General features: G+C 37.1%; 2 long non-coding RNA genes across 2 annotated transcripts; both read left to right on the forward strand.

Annotated features, from left to right (window-relative positions):
- Positions 1 to 4,235: 4,235 nt before the first annotated feature.
- Positions 4,236 to 5,522, forward strand: LOC145044311 (uncharacterized). Its single transcript, XR_013681275.1, has 3 exons — positions 4,236 to 4,597; positions 4,826 to 5,293; positions 5,383 to 5,522. It is a non-coding gene; the product is annotated as an uncharacterized LOC145044311 (long non-coding RNA).
- Positions 5,523 to 16,010: 10,488 nt separating this feature from the next.
- LOC145039071 (uncharacterized) lies at positions 16,011 to 17,373 on the forward strand. Its single transcript, XR_013679717.1, has 3 exons — positions 16,011 to 16,137; positions 16,908 to 16,974; positions 17,242 to 17,373. It is a non-coding gene; the product is annotated as an uncharacterized LOC145039071 (long non-coding RNA).
- Positions 17,374 to 17,709: the final 336 nt, after the last annotated feature.

Consider the following 17,709-nt stretch of genomic DNA (forward strand, 5'->3'; position numbering starts at 1 on the left):
ATTCAAGATTGTCGGCCTAGTGATTTTCCTATGGATCAAAATCTTCGACTGATGAAAGAGGATGAAACTCCAGAAGTTGACGAATCAAAGTATAGAAGGTTGGTTGGTCGTTTACTCTATCTCACGGTTACTAGGATTGATATTGCTTTTAGTGTTAATCAACTGAGTTAACATATAAGCAAACCTAGACAGTCCTACATGGATGCTGCTTTTAGAGTTCTTTGATATTTAAAGACCATTGCAGGACAAGGTTTATTTCTTTCGTCAGAGGGAGACATGACTCTTACTGCCTATTGTGACGCCAGCTAGCTTAGTTGTCATTCCACTAGAAGGTCGTGTACAGGTTATTTCATTGAAATTGGGGGTTCTCCTGTCTCATGGAGAACAAAAAAGCAAAGTGTGGTAGCTAGGTCGTCCGCTGAAGCTGAGTACAAAGCCATGGTGAGTACTGTTTGTGAGATTCTATGGCTATGTTGGCTTTTGTGTGATCTTGGTGCCAAGCAATGTGATGCAACTGTTTTGATGTGCAACAATAATGTTGCTCGACATATTATAGTCAATCCAGTCTATCATGAACGTATTAAGCATGTTGAAATGGACTACTATTTTGTTTGGGAACGAGTTATGAGTGGAGAAATCAAGATCGTTGCAATAAAGACGGAAGAACAACCAACTTATATCTTTACCAAATCTCTTGGAGCAAAAAAAAATCATTATTTACGTGGCAAGTTGGGTGTTTGCAATCCGCACAGTCCAACTTGAGAGGGAGTGTTGGAGTCGTTATCTTCATAGTTAGAGTCGTTGTCTTCACATTTTTATTATTTAGATATATGTTTATCTCTTTTTCAATTTAGTCGTTATCTTTAACTTATTATATAAAGTATTCTAATTGGTTTCTGGAGCCAGAGAGAATAATACGATACTTTCATAAGTTTTTGTTAATTTCACAACATCCCTCTTCGCAATTGTAGAATATTGTGTTGAGTCCTAACCTTAATATTTCATATTGGGTGTAATATTACAGATTATCATCTAACCTAAACTTTGTTCTTCTTCTTTTTCAGATGTGTATCCCAAACAATGCTTCCACTCCAATCCCTTCAGGCTCTTTCTCCTTCATGAACCCATTTGGGAGGGTTATTTTCGATGGCTCGAACTTCAATGATTGGATTCGAAACATCCGAATGGCTACTCGTTATGAGGACAAAGAATATGTCCTAGACAAAGAGCTAAAGGAGATTGATGTCACCACTGCTTCTCCCGGACAAATCGTTGAACATATTGCTCATGAGAGGGATGCGACAAAGGTGTCATGTCTAATGATTGCTACCAAGACTGCTGAGCTGCAAAAGTCCTATGAGGACTACTATCCTTTTGAAATGTATCAAGATTTGATGGAAAGATATCATCAAAGTGCTCAGCAGGAGAGGTATGAGATCTTTGCCTCCATGATCACAACCAAGCTGAAGGATGGAGTGTTCATCACAACCCATTTGCAAAAGATGCAAAGATATGTAGACCACTTGCTAAAACTGAATGCCAATTTTAATGAAGAGTTGGTCATAGATATAATTCTACACTCTTTACCTTCTTATTATTGATCAATTAGGTTAGTAAATTAGATCTGTTACTTGTGTTCGATACTCGACTGCTTATGCTATATTATTTGCAAGAAGGTCCACTGCCTAGTCGTAATAGTTTGTTAGATAGTTGGTAAAACTAGTAGGAATAATAATTACGCATCATTCATGTATCCGCCAAAATCATAGTGGTTTGTGTTTAATGGATTTTTTTTTTTTTATTTTTATTTTAAAAGCACTATGATTTATTGTTTGCAATTGTAAATCAACTCATCTTATGCTCTTCATATCACGATTAATCATAGTAAGTGTTTTTTTTTTTTTTTTTTTCATGATGAATCTTCGTAGGAAAGTATGGTGGTTTTAAATATTACTTGTGTTGTCCTACTATCTTTTCTACAAATGTTACACCTAAAAAAAATCATCTTATATCTACCATAAATACCAATGCAAGTATTGCATTTTGCAGGAAAATATGACATTTTCACAAGAAAGTATGGTGGTTTAATATATTACTTGTGTGTATATTTTTCTTTAAAAGTACAATAATTTACTTTTCTACAAGAATTGTACATTTTCATAGGAGCCTACGGTATTTTCACAAGAAAGCTATGCAAATTACATATTTTACTGGGAAAATATAGTATTTTGACGTAAAAGTTACGGAAATACCATAAACAATAATTATTAAAGTTTTCGTTATCTTTGTTGGGAAAAATCTTAAATATATAACGATAATATAAAAATAAAATAGGTCTACTATTGTAAACATCCTATATTTTAGATTTTCTAGATTAATAAACAACTTTATTTTTTTCATATACAAAGACTTTAATTTTTTAATTTATTCAGTTTGAAAAATTTAGAAGGTTTTCTAGTTAGATTTTTATTTTATTTTTCATAACAAAAACCTAATTTTTTTACCAAAAAAATGTCAAAATTTGAGTTTTATTCAGAAAAACGTTATCTAAAGCTAGAAAATTATAAGTAAACCTATTAACAACGTCAAATAAAAAAAATACTAAGTTTTTTTGAAAAAGTTAATTAAGGTTTCATCCCAAATCAAAAACAAAATATAAGATATTTTAAGTAGATAATACTTCTAAAAGTCTGACAAAAATATTATGAAATATAATTTTAGAGAAATTAAACATCCTTCAATCTTTTGTTTCCTAATCCCTGAATCTAGATAAATTGTTAAAATCAAAACAACCGATTAAGAGATAATTAGTGTATTCTACATGTATGAATAGAAGATTAGTATGGCCAAAAGATATTTAAAAAAATAAATAAATAAATAAATTAAAAAAAAAAAAGTATGTTTGGTTGTAGAAAATTATTTTTATTTTTTATGAAAATGTTTTCAGAAAATAAAGTTAAGTTATTATTTTGGGTTTTTAATGAAATTTTTAAAAAACTTGTTTTGTTGGATTCAATGGAGTTTTTATTTTTCATCTTAAAATTTTAAAAAACTTTGGATAACTATAAAAAAACATTTTTTTAATTTACATATTATTTAGAAAAATAAAAATTTTCATTTTTTTAGAAAATTCCCGTTTTTCTAATTTAAAAAACTAAAAAACTTTCCGCAATGAAACGGAGCCTTAATTTTGCATAAAATCAAACACCACATGATTCCATTGCATTTTGCAAACATTACACTTTACCTCTCTTTACCTTATTGTTGGTAATATAATTTGTTTTTTTAAACGGTAAATATATTAAAAACAAAACTAGTAAAAAGCTAAATACCTACATAATACAAAAAGTAATTGGGAAGCAAATCAAATCAAAGCAATTTAAACTAACAAAACCAGTTTTATATCTGCTCCAACTGAATGACACAATTCGAATATCATCCGCCATAATTTCATGGAAGATTGCTCTAAGTTCTTGAATACCACCAAGGTGAAAAGCATGTTATACATAGCATAGAAAAGAATTGAACCTTTATGAGTGAAATAAATGAATTGAATGGTCAAAGGAAGAGACTGTTATAATTGTATGTCAAGTACTTTTTGGTGGCTCTTGCTCGGTCGATTTCATCTCACAATCTCACGCTCTCACAAACTCATAATTTATTTATTCTTTTATTATATGTTAGTTTTTTATTATAGTTTATTAAATTCGATGATGATAGATTTCCTTTACATATAACTCGTTAGAACAATCTAGTTTATTAAAAAAAAAAACTAGGTTATAACTCGTGGAAACCACGATTAGTATATTTAAAATTTTTATATAGATAAAAAAACTATCAAAAAAAAAAAAAAAACAAATGTTGACTGTAAGTAATTATAAATTAATTTGTCAAGCAAAATAAACATAATAAAGTTATTAAAATACGTTTTTGTATTTTTAAAATTTGAATTGAATTTGATTTGTTACCAAAAAAATAATAATAATAAAAATCATAGAAAAATATCACGTGTCAAAAAGACATTCTAAAAAACTGATACATGTCATTTTTAGGTTTCATTTATTAGAAGAGATAGATAAGAACGACAAGATTGTAAGTTACTATATATATATATATATATATATATATATATATATATATATATATATATATATATATATATATATATATATATATATATATATATATATATAAGGTTAAACAATGAACTCTTTTTCAGAAAGCGAACCAACGAACTTATGCATCGATCAAATGCATAAGTTTATTTTGGAAATTTCAATCGGCAACCTCACAACTAACAGAGTTATTGTAGTCCCTCCACGGCAGAAACTCACCCTCATGCCAGATTCATTGAAAAACTTCATATTCATTGGAAAACTCCAACTATAGCTTCTACTTCCCCAAAAATCTATTAATTTCTTGTTCTAACTTTGCTTTCGTCATTCCAATGTTTTTCAGGATGAAGATTACAGTTCCGATGACAGCGATGGTGGCGTTGGTGTTACGGATGAAATTGTGGCTTTTGCTATGGATATTGTTATGCAATTTGAAATTTGGTTGGATTTTTCTTTCCCCAATGATGAAGATGATGGTAAAGGTAATATAATTCAAATTAGATCAAATTTCAAACTAACAATTAATAATTTGCTTACTCTTTATCTAGTTCAACATACTATTATCTTATGCTCAATTGAATGTCTCTTAGAACATTCATTATTTATGATAATTGATGGTGTAATTTACTAGTTAGACCACAACTAATGCCATGTCCTCTTCCCAATTTGGTTTAACAATTGGATTATGATTTCTTTTCCTTTTACTCTAGACTTTCACATGTCTGATGCTCAACAAGATCATGTTTTGGCTATTAAAGATCAAGTACCAAGATTAAGTACTCTTAGGATTAAGCTCTGCCCTGATTATATGACAAAGATAACCTTCTGGAAGATATATTTTGTAGTTTGGCATCTGATACCCGAACACAATGTTGTCAAACTTCTTTCAACACCCAAGGTGAGTCTGCTTGTATTCATAGTCGTCGATTTCCTCCCTAATTCATGGATAATAATATATATGTTTGATGATTTCTTTTACTTTTACTCCAAAATTTCACATGTCTGATGCTCAACAAGATCATTCTTTGGCCATTGAAGATCTAGTACCAGGATTAAGTGCTCTTATGATTAAGCACTGCCCTAATTATATGAAAAAGTGTTCCTTCATGAAGATATATTTTTTAGTTTTGCATCTGATACTCGAACACAATATTGCCAAAGTTCTTTTCACACCCAAGGTGAGTCTCCTTGTATACATAGTCATAGATTGCTTTCCTAATTCATAGATAGTAATATATATGATTGATGATTCATATTTTGTATGTAGATTCTGAGAGCCAAATCCTTGTTAACACATGAGTTGAAAAACTGACTGTTGAAGAATGAAGCACGAAGAATCAATTCTTTTTATGAAAATATAGTTGTAAATAACTTAATTTGAATAATATTTGAAATATGAAAGTATAAAAACCCTTTTCCTCCCAAGAATGTGTTATGCTTTCCGAATCCCTAAACGACGATCTTCATCTTCTTCCCTCTTGCTCAAACAGTTTTCTTGCAAGTTCTTAAAACCTTTTCTGCAACAATGGTGAAATCAAGCATCTCCAAGAAATAGCCGAAAGCCTCTGGGTCAGCTCGACCAACAGGCTCTGAATCTACTATCAAAGATCAATCTCCTTCCATTTCCACTTGTAGAATCCCAATTCAATGATCCAAACCAGTGATCAAAACAAATAAGAAGAAGAATGAAGAAGAAGAAGTTTATCAAACAATGCATACATCTATTATAACAAACGTCTGGCACACCTTGAGTACACACATAATGACTGTAAACACCTCTGATACGTCACTCTACTCTGACAAACTCTGACACTATTTATAGGGATAGACTGGCCGTGAATAGGGTTTACAGCCGAACACACGTTCACGACCGTAAATCTATTCACAACTGGGAACACCAACATAACCGCGAACTACACCAAAATGTACAATAGAAAGACCAAGACCCTCTAAAGACCTATACAAATGATTGATGGGTTTTGAGCATTCTAACACTTCCTAAGTGTACATGCAACCCTAATAACCTTGGATCTATGTTTGTCTAATTTGTCATGCAAAGTTGAATTCCAAGGTTATATCCTATCTAGCATACATGGGGAACAATTTTAACATAAAGTATAGATAGAATAACTTACCTTGTTGTTGCTTGTGTTCCTTGAAACCTTGTGAGCCTAGCACCTCAAGTGGTGATGCCTCAAATGCTTCACACAACACCAAATGCTTTTGGAAGAACTTATGAGAGAATACACACTCTTCAAAATCGGCCAAGCCCCCTTATTACTTAGTGTATATGTGTATGTAACCGATTTGGGAGGAGATCATATTCCTTATATAGTGTTGACACATCTAGGGTTAAACCCTAATGTGTCATGACTCTTCATTTCCATGACCCATGGGTTTGTAACTCCCATGGAGCATCCATGGAGCATCCTATGGGTGGAACCCAACTTGATGATCCATGGAGCCTTTTAGCCCACTATACAAGATATGGATGATTTACTTAATCAACCCATATATTTAATTAGTTGTCTTTTGATCACTTAATTAATTCTAAATTAATTCTTGATCAAACTAATCAAATAATATTATTAATATATTAGAACTTATAATATATTAATAATCTCCAAGCGTTATTTCTCTCATTTAGTTTATCCAATTGCATGGTGCCATGCAACCCAAATGGACCATGCCGGGTCGGGTTAAGTACATACCAGAAATAGTTATGGACTTAGACATCTTATCCAACAGTCTCCCACTTGGATAAGCCTAGTAACTATTACTGCAAGTATGACTTCAGAAACCGATCGGCAATCGTAGCTCTTTACAAGGTTTCTCGAAACTTTGAGAAGATGATGGTACGCCATTTAAGATAAGTGATCATATAATCCTCTGTTCTAGATATCAGTCGGACAAATACATGGAACAATATCTTACTTATTGTCCAACATTTGTTTCCCGATTTCCGATTTGTTTGACAAAGAACTTTATTGAACACATCAATTTAGTTCTGACCGGGCCCGGTACATAGGTCAAAACAAAATCATCGAGGGGCCCAGATATCAGCTTCTAATCCAAGAAGGAACAGATAAACTTCGACTCATATGTTTGTTCTACTACTCATTGAATTACACATAAGAGCACGATTTTATAACATCGAGTTACCAATGCGTTTTTCGTACAATCAATGCATAACCAACTCGTAAGTAACAAATCATATCTCTAGGTTTAAAGACTTATATGATATTACCGTCTCACGATCACTCGAGATAGAATTCCATGAAGTGATTCCAGTGAGCGTGGGTTGAGTCCAATGCTCAGAACTTATGAGCACTCATGATTGTTGTAGCCTTGTCCTAGACCTGTACAACCAATCATGACAGTCTTGATTCATACCTACTTCCGACATATGACCGACTGTGGAGGTTTGAATAATATGTTATACCAAACAAAATTATTCTGGAAGTCAAAACATGCAAAAGAAATATAGTAAACGATCGACAAGAGATAGCAACACTTTACTCATAAATAAAACACTTTTATTCATCATCAAATGTCAATTACACTTTACAAATTTCGAGATTATCTAACTACTAAATCCAATATCATCCTTCAGCCCTATGCTCCAAGCATGCTGGAGATGCTTAACCCGAGTCAGTCCCTTCGTGAGGGGATCTGCCGGATTCTCATCTGATGATACCCTCTTTGCCACGAGGAGTCCTTCTTCGATCCGATGTCTGATGAAATGGTATTTTCTATCGATGTGTCTGGATCTCCCGTGATCCCTTGGTTCCTTGGCTAAGGCAACAGCACTTTCACTATCACAGAAAATTTCCATCGGCTCTTTAATAGCTGGTACAACTCCAAGGTCTCCAATGAAGTTCCTCAGCCATAACGCCTCCTTTGCTGCTTCGCTAGCTGCAATATACTCTGATTCACAAGTAGAATCAGCCACTGTCTCTTGCTTGGAACTCTTCCAAGAAATTGCTCCTCCATTTAGGGTAAAGACCCAGCCCGACTGAGAGCGGAAGTTATCCCTATCAGTCTGGAAGCTAGCATCACTATACCCTACAACTCTCAAGTCATCACTCCCACCGAGGGTAAGGACCCAGTCCTTAGTCCTTCGTAGGTACTTGAGAATATTCTTTACCGCAATCCAGTGTGCCTTGCCAGGGTTCCCCTGAAACCTGCTAACCATGCTCAAGGCAAAGGCTACATCAGGTCGAGTACACGTCATAGCATACATGATCGAACCTACAGCCGAAGCATAAGGTATTCGACTCATTTCTGCTATCTCAGCCTCAGTGCTAGGGCTTTGTGTCTTACTCAGCTTGGCGCTACTCTGGATGGGCAACTCTCCTTTCTTGGAGTCTTGCATTCTGAATCTCTTCAGAATCTTCTCCAAGTAGGTACTTTGACTAAGTCCAATTAGTCTTTTACTCCGATCTCTCAAGATTCTTATCCCCAAAATATAGGCAGCTTCACCAAGGTCCTTCATAGCGAAACACTTTCCAAGCCAGGACTTTACTTCCTGCAAGGTTGGAATGTCGTTTCCTATGAGTAGTATGTCATCCACATACAATACCAAAAAGCTAACTATACTCCCACTAGCCTTGACATATACACAAGATTCATCTTCACTCCTAGAAAAGCCAAATTCCTTGACCTTTTCATCAAAGCAAAGATTCCATCTGCGAGGTGCTTGCTTTAATCCATAAATGGATTTCTCAAGCTTACACACTCTATTAGGGTACTCGTTACTGACAAAACCCTCTGGCTGACTCATGTAAACATCTTCAGCCAACTTCCCATTAAGGAAAGCGGTTTTGACATCCATTTGCCAAATTTCATAGTCATGAAATGCGGCTATGGCTAACAGAACCCGAATAGACTTAATCTTGGCTACCGGAGAAAAGGTCTCATCATAGTCCACTCCAGGAATTTGAGAGAAGCCCTTTGCAACCAGCCTAGCCTTATAAGTGTGTACTTTACCATCCATGTCAGTCTTCTTTTTGAAGACCCATTTGCACCCTACAGTCTTTCGACCTGGTACATTCTCAACCAAGTTCCAAACTTGATTGTCATACATGGATTGTATCTCGCTATCCATAGCCTCTTTCCATTTGGCAGACTCGGGGCCCGCTATGGCTTCCTCGTAGCTGTTAGGGTCATCTTGACTTACTAGTGTCTCATCACTAATAAGTGTCTCACCTTCTGCAGTAATATGGAATCCATAGTAATGCTCAGGTGCACTCCTAACTCTCGTGGAACGCCTCAGAGGTACAGATTCGTCAATTGGCTCAACAGGAGTTTCCTCCTCAAGTTGAGGGCTAGAGTTTGAAGTTCCTTCACCACTTGACTCTTGAATTTCTTCAAGATCAACTTGCCTCCCACTGTCTCCTTGGCTTATAAACTCTCTTTCTCGAAAGACTCCTCTTCTTGCTACAAAGACCACATTGTCACTAGGTCTGTAGAAGAGGTAACCAAAGGATTGCTGTGGGTAGCCGATGAAAATACACCTCTCACTTCGGGGTTCGAGCTTATCATGAGTCTCGCGTCTCACGAAAGCCTCGCAGCCCCAAATCTTGATGTGGTCTAGTTTAGGTACTTTACCAGTCCACACCTCGTGAGGAGTTTTGGAAACTTTCTTTGTAGGGACTAGATTAAGGATATGGGCGGCAGTCTCTAAGGCATACCCCTAGAATGAGATTGGTAGCGAAGCTCGACTCATCATGGAACGAACCATGTCCAACAAGGTTCGATTACGCCTCTCAGCCACACCATTCAACTGCGGTGTCCTGGGAGGTGTCAATTGTGAGACAATCCCACATTCCTTTAGATAGTCGAGGAACTCTGAACTAAGATACTCACCACCTCGATCGGATCGAAGCATCTTAATGTTCCTGCCCAATTGATTCTCGACTTCCTGTTTAAATTCCTTAAACTTCTCGAAAGTCTCCGACTTATGCTTGATTAAGTAGACATATCCATATCTACTGTAATCATCGGTAAAAGTCAAATAATAACGATTAGCATCTCTTGTGGCATGTTTGAATGGTCCACACACATCCGTGTGTATAAGGTCCAACAAACCTTCACCCCTTTCACATGAGCCTGTGAAGGGTGACTTTGTCATTTTTCCAAGTAAGCATGATTCGGAACTATCATTTGACTTTAGGTCAAACGACTCCAAGACTCCATCCTTTTGGAGTTGGCCTATGCGTTTCTTGCTTATATGTCCAAGACGACAATGCCATAATGATGCTTTATCCAAGTTACTATTATTAGTAGAATCAATACACAAAACATTATTTCCTAAGTTATCTACAATAGATACAGCTTCATACACACCATCACAAGGTAATGCTTTAAAATAAAGTACATTATTAAAGAAAGCATTAATCGAACCAACTTCATTATCAAACGAAAAGGTGAAACCTTGTTTGTACAATGCATGAAAGGAAATAATATTTCTTGCCATTTCTGGCGAATAACAACATTTATTCAAATCTAAATTTAACCCAATACTTAGCGATAAAGTATAAACTCCAATCTTGGTGACAGGTGTAACTTTCCTATTCCCCATGATTAAGTTTATTCTTCCTTGCTCCACATTCTCACTTCTTCCTAGTCCCTGCAAGTCACAACAAATATGAATACCGCAACCTGTATCAAGGACCCAAGATTTCGAATGGGGTGAGTTATTAGAAATGATAGTGTAAATACCTGCATGGTTGGGTTTGACTTTCCCATCCTTCACATCTTGCTGGTACTTTGGGCAGTTCCGCTTCCAATGAGCTTTTTCGTGGCAATAGAAGCATTCAGCCTCTTTTGGGTCAGAAGAAGGAGTAATGAAACCTTTCTTGGTTCCACTTGAAGAAGAGCCATCAAGGGTCCGAGCCTTGGTACCCTTTGAAGATCTCTTTCTCTTCCTCCCTCGACTCTGCCCGATTGCCAAGACCGGAGTTGTTTCTGGAGTAGGAGTGATAGCAACCGAATTCCCCTTAAGACCTGTTTCTGCGGTCTTGAGAAGTCCCTGAAGTTTGCTGAGGGTGACCTCTTCCTTGTTCATGTGATATGTCATGCGGAATTGATCATAGTACGATGGTAAGGAGTGCAAAATGATATCTATTGCAAGCTCCTCAGGGAAGTTCACATTGAGCTTCAGCAACCGATCCACATACCTTTGCATTTTCTGCATGTGGCTCGTGACGGACTCTCCGTCCTTCATCATGGTCGTTATCATGGAGCAGATGACTTCGTACCTCTCTTGTCGTGCACTTTGATGGTATCTTTCCATCAAATCTTGGTGCATTTCATAAGGGTAGAAGTCTTCATAAGACTTTTGGAGTTCAGCTGTCATGGTGGCTAACATGATGCAAGCCACCTTGGTTGCATCTCTTTCATGAGTATGAAAGTCAGCGATCTCCTGGGGAGTTGCAGTGGACTCGTCAATTTCCTTAAGCTCCTTGTCAAGGACATATTCTTTGTCCTCGTAGCGGGTAATCATCCTGATGTTTCTGATCCACTTATTGAAGTTGGATCCATCAAAGGTGACTTTCCCACACAGACTCATAAGAGTAAAGGAGCCATTAGGATTCGAGCCAGAAGCATTGTTTGAAGACATCTGAAAAGAAGAACAAGTTTAGTTTAGATTTAAGAGAGTCCTTAATAAAACACCCAAATGTAATATTAAGGCTAGGATCCAATCACAATATAATATAACTTAGAAGAGGTATGCCGTAATCTAAGCTATACCATATTTGAAAGGTAGGTGAATGACGATTCACCAATTTCCACCACGAAAACCGAAATAATAAATATTTAGTTTTTATTGGTTTTTAGAAATTCCTAGATTCTTTGAGATCCAATGAACTTTTCAAAGGCATGTTTCAATCTCGGGAGTGCCCTCCAGGTTTTGTGACTGGGATGCCGAGGATCACAAAACGAGGTGTGAAGTAACCATGCAAATCACTTGGTACCCTTAAAGTTTATCACTCAATCGATGTGCCGGTAAACCACACACGCTCCACCGATACTATAATAAACCTTAAGTCACCCTTTACCTACCTTGTTAAGTCCAAGTTAGTGTGCCGGTTAACCACACACGCTCCACCAACGACTCAGACAAAGTGTAAAGTGTAATTTCATGGATTAGCACCTTATTCACATTTTTCCTAAAGTAACTAAGATTGGGAATTTAATAAGCATTTAGTTACTTTATATATTCATCATACTTTGAATGAGAATTTATAAGTCCTTGTCTTACCCGTTCGGCTAACGACCCTCCACCAGTCAAGCAAGCGGTGGGTGAGAATATTCACCCATTAAGTCACCATTTTATAGGCAACAACCTTATACCCACCTTATAGACCGGCTTCGTGAATGAGGCGTACTAGCGGTAAGACGACTTGTTCTTATACATATATATATAATTATTAAATCATCATAATATAAGTATAAGGGTTGAATTTTAACTTTTAAAATTCTAGGGGTTGGAACTAAAGTTTTAACTTAACTTTACTTGTTCCAAAACTTGAGGGCAAGTTTTGTAACTTTCAAAACTTTTCATTTCTTGTAACTTATGAGTTTAATAGAGTCATAAAATGAAGACTCTTCATTTTTATAACTCTTGTGTTTTCTTAATGGTTTTTTTAACTCAAGTGACTCTTGGTTTTCCATAACTTAAGGATAAGTTATGGACTCCATTAAAACACATTATGATCAAGAATTAAACTACCAAATAGGTTACAAATAATTCCTATGATCATCTAAAACTTCATAAGAACAAGAACATGAATATGAACATAATCAAAAATTACATAAAACTTTGTAATTTTGATAACTAGTTGTTGTAAATGAATTAGCAAAACATTACACCACCAAAAGCAAGTTTATATTTACTAAAACAGTTTAGGGTAATGTTTCTAATTCATTTTCCAGCAACTGAATCGAAATTCTGCACTCATTCGACCCTACTCGCCGAGTGCATGAACATGACTCGCCGAGTTGGTTGAAGATACACATGGACTCGACGAGTCCCCCCCATGGACTCGACGAGTCCGATCGCAGACAGCAAATTTTCGATCTTGTTTTCAACTTTTAAGCACAAATAAGAACAAACAAACCTGGCTCTGATACCACTGATGGGTTTTGAGCATTCTAACACTTCCTAAGTGTACATGCAACCCTAATAACCTTGGATCTATGTTTGTCTAATTTGTCATGCAAAGTTGAATTCCAAGGTTATATCCTATCTAGCATACATGGGGAACAATTTTAACATAAAGTATAGATAGAATAACTTACCTTGTTGTTGCTTGTGTTCCTTGAAACCTTGTGAGCCTAGCACCTCAAGTGGTGATGCCTCAAATGCTTCACACAACACCAAATGCTTTTGGAAGAACTTATGAGAGAATACACACTCTTCAAAATCGGCCAAGCCCCCTTATTACTTAGTGTATATGTGTATGTAACCGATTTGGGAGGAGATCATATTCCTTATATAGTGTTGACACATCTAGGGTTAAACCCTAATGTGTCATGACTCTTCATTTCCATGACCCATGGGTTTGTAACTCCCATGGAGCATCCATGGAGCATCCTATGGGTGGAACCCAACTTGATGATCCATGGAGCCTTTTAGCCCACTATACAAGATATGGATGATTTACTTAATCAACCCATATATTTAATTAGTTGTCTTTTGATCACTTAATTAATTCTAAATTAATTCTTGATCAAACTAATCAAATAATATTATTAATATATTAGAACTTATAATATATTAATAATCTCCAAGCGTTATTTCTCTCATTTAGTTTATCCAATTGCATGGTGCCATGCAACCCAAATGGACCATGCCGGGTCGGGTCAAGTACATACCAGAAATAGTTATGGACTTAGACATCTTATCCAACAATGATTGCCTAGCCCAACCCACATAAAAGTATAACCTAACACCTTTAGCAATTTTAGAGCTGTATTTGATGATCATCCCTCATACAATGATGCTATCAGGCTAATAAGCTAGTTTCTCACAAATCATCCACCATCTAGACCATTCAATGAATTCACTAAAGTCGTTCCATTGCCCACTCTATTCAAATGTGCATTCAGTGCTTTCCGGCTCTCATAACCTTTAAGAAGTGCATCTTAATCTGGTGGATAACGCTCTTGCTGTTCTACCAAAGCCAAGTTTCTAGAAGCAATCTATCTAAGGGTGATGTCTACCACAAAGTTCTTTTTGCCAAGCCTTAATGATTTAATCTCAACCCTATATCAGATGGGTTGTTAGAAGAAGTTAAGAGGAATTGGAGAATTCAAAAAGAACCAGCTCTTGGCGGTGTGGCAGTTTATGTGTCACTTCATCATGAGAAGAGTCTCCGGCAGAACAGGTGGCACCAATAATATGGGTATCAAGCTTTTGGAATTAGTTTGGAGCATATTCATTAGGAATCCCGTCAACTATGGTAAAATACTTTAGGATGATTTTCTTTAATATATCCCCAAATAATCTCCTAAAGAAGGTTCTATCGAGCTCAAGTTTTCTCGTTTCTGGTCGCTCTACTGTTTTATATCTACACAAGCAAGCCAGTCGACATGGGAGATGACTCAAGCCTATTTGTTACTTGCGATCTTCAAGGTACGGTACCTCTAAAGATGAATTTGTTTTTAGACCCGTTAGGAGATTACCTAGACACATTTTGGAGTCTGTTGGACTCAATTTTTGTGAAGTTACCATTCTTCCCCGCCTCACTTTAGTCAGTCTATCCTAGCCCCTAACAAAACCCAAGGTCCTTCAAGTACCGCAGCTCCTATTTCAACTTCAGTCCCTCGTATTAAAGAATAGTCTAGTCAACCAAAAAACAAAAGCATCAAGAAAGATGTATCCACCAAGAAAGCTCCTCGCAACATTGTCAAAAAGATATAAACTTCCTCAAAGAAACGCAAGTCTAGAACCATTGAATCTTCGGATGAAGCTCAAGACATACATGTAAATTTTGTAGAAGACTCTTATCATGACTCCAATGATGTTCTCAGACACAAAAAGCTTAAACTTACCCCTAGTCCTTGGACCCCCCACATGCTTATTCGTTTCTAACCTATCTCAATACTTGGATACAGAAAGTGTATTTGTTTCATCACAACATGGAGACACACCCCCAGTTGGATCCCACGAGGATCCTACTCGTACAAGTCACCCTAAGGTCTCCAGGGAAACACACCTAAATATCTTTGAGCCTGAGGAGTTACACTCCATCCTTCTTTCTATTGGATTAAGTGTCTAAGCCCATAACTATTCATTGTATGTGTTCGACCCGAGAGTAGCATGGTCCATTTGGGTTGCATATCATCAGGACAATTTGTTAGGATGGACTTTTGAGAGAAGGTTAATTATGGTTTATTAATATATTATAATTTATAATATATTAATATGAAATCATATGTTTTAATTAGTGTTGATCAAGAATTAATTTGGAATTAATTTAGTGGTCAAAAGAGACTAATTAAATCTATGGGGACTAATTATGGTAATTAGTTATATTTATATGTGTTGGGCTTATGATCCATGTTGGACCAAGTTTATGTATGGATACATGAAGAGTTGGGTCACATGGACCATGGATCATAACAGCCATCTGTAACATCCGGATTTTTACCAGGTATAATGTAAGTTTAATTGTATTATTTTGTAAGAGGGACTCGGCGAGTCAGGGCTCAGACTCGCCGAGTAGGTACGCGGGATTGAGCGAAGGTGCGCGCTTGGACTCGGCGAGTCTACGCTGTGTTATGGAACCCTAAATCCCCGGATTTGTGGCCTATTTAAGGGGCCTGGTGGCCGTCATTTGCGCTCATCCAACCCCCAGAGTGTGTCCCTAGAGTTCTTGAGCGTTTGGTGAAGGATTGAGAGCAAATCTTGACCTTGTGAGTGTTGTTTAGCAAGAAGAAGGAGGCTCTAGGCAAGAGGAGGCAAAGGAGGTTGCTATTTCGTGGATTTGGAGCTTGGATCATCACTTTAAAGGTAATATTTTCGGACCATTTTCTGTTTGGTGAAACTTGATGCAAGTTAGGGCTTAATATGATCATTTATGGGGTGATTTGGTGCCCTTTTGTTCCCTCTTTGAGTTGAGACCATGGATCTGGATCCATAGAGGTCCAGAGGGCCTCACTCATCAAGCTTTATGGGTGGAAATGGAGTCCTTGGCCTTGTGTTGAAGTAGTAGAGTCAAAAACATCATTTGTGATCATGTAGAGGTTATTTATGCATCAAGATTGTGACTTTACGTGCTAAATAAGCATGGGGGGACTGGATCTATGGATTAGTGGACTGGATCTGGCCTTTAGAGCGAGATTGAGTCAGTGCATGGCTCTGACTCGCCGAGTCCGAAGAACAGACTCGGCGAGTAGCTTGAATGTTGCACGACCACTCAGCGAGTGGCCTCGCCGAGCTGGGATGAGTGAACTCAGTGGGTCAAGGGGGGGGGGTCAGGATGGACAGGTGGACCGAGTCAAACCGGACTCGCCGAGTCGTTCTTGAGACTCGGCGAGTTGAGTCGTGGTGGCCCCACAACTCGTGCCAGGTGGAGCTCGTCGAGTTGGGAAGGGATGCTCGACGTGTCAAGAGAGGATTCCAGGGAAATTGGTGATTTCGCTCAGACTCGCCGAGTCGCTGTAGTGCACTCGCCGAGTCCGGTCAAGTTGACCGTTGACCAGCGTTGACCTAGATTGTCCTGTTATGGTATAGTCAACCCTAGTTGGGAAAGTGTTAATTAGAGATATATTGTGCTATAGGGGGACTTCAGCTTGGCAGATCGAGTGTTTAGCGATTTCAGGGTTACGGTTTACCGAGACACACGAGGTGAGTCTTCTCACTATACTTTACCTTGAGTAGGTAACCAGAGTTATGTGATAGGGTAATTGTATGCTATGTATGTTATGTGTTGTACTGCATTACTTTATCTGTTTGATGCTGTGCATGTTTACAGAGTTAGAACCTGAGGGTTCGCAGAGTTTGGGTGCACGGACCCACAGAGTTATAGCCTCGAGTGGCTAATATGTGTTATATGTAGTATTTTGGGAAACTCACTAAGCTTTGTGCTTACAGTGTTGATGTTATTTGTTTCAGGTGCTAGTGACGACCGTGGGAAGGCGCCGGCTTGATCCGTACACACACGTTTGGAGCTTGACATTTTGATCTTGGGATTTTGTAATATCTTGTTGAACAATTAAAAGGGGTTGTTTCTATGAATATTGATGGAACTATGCTTTTATAAAAATCAAAAATTTTGTTTGAAAAATCAGTGTTACAAATTGCTATCAGAGCCTTGGTTTGAGGGAATCGGGTACACCTTCGGGGGTATTTGAACTCAAACTGAGGAAATGAAGAGATATTTTCAAAATAAAAACCAAAATTTTCTAAGAGTAAAGGGTTTTCCAGGAAGAAACGTGTGTACGATCAGTCAGCGCCCGAACGGTGAATTCCCAAAATATCTTTTGTTATGTAATAACTATTATTGTGATGTGTGTGCATGCTAGAGTAGGCTAGGTATTGCTGATAGGGCTAGAGTGGCCTGTTTTGTGATGCCTTAGCTTA

Source organism: Lactuca saligna, chromosome 4 (genome assembly GCF_052625555.1).
Source record: "Lactuca saligna cultivar CGN05327 chromosome 4, ASM5262555v1, whole genome shotgun sequence".
Taxonomy (NCBI): domain Eukaryota; kingdom Viridiplantae; phylum Streptophyta; class Magnoliopsida; order Asterales; family Asteraceae; genus Lactuca; species Lactuca saligna.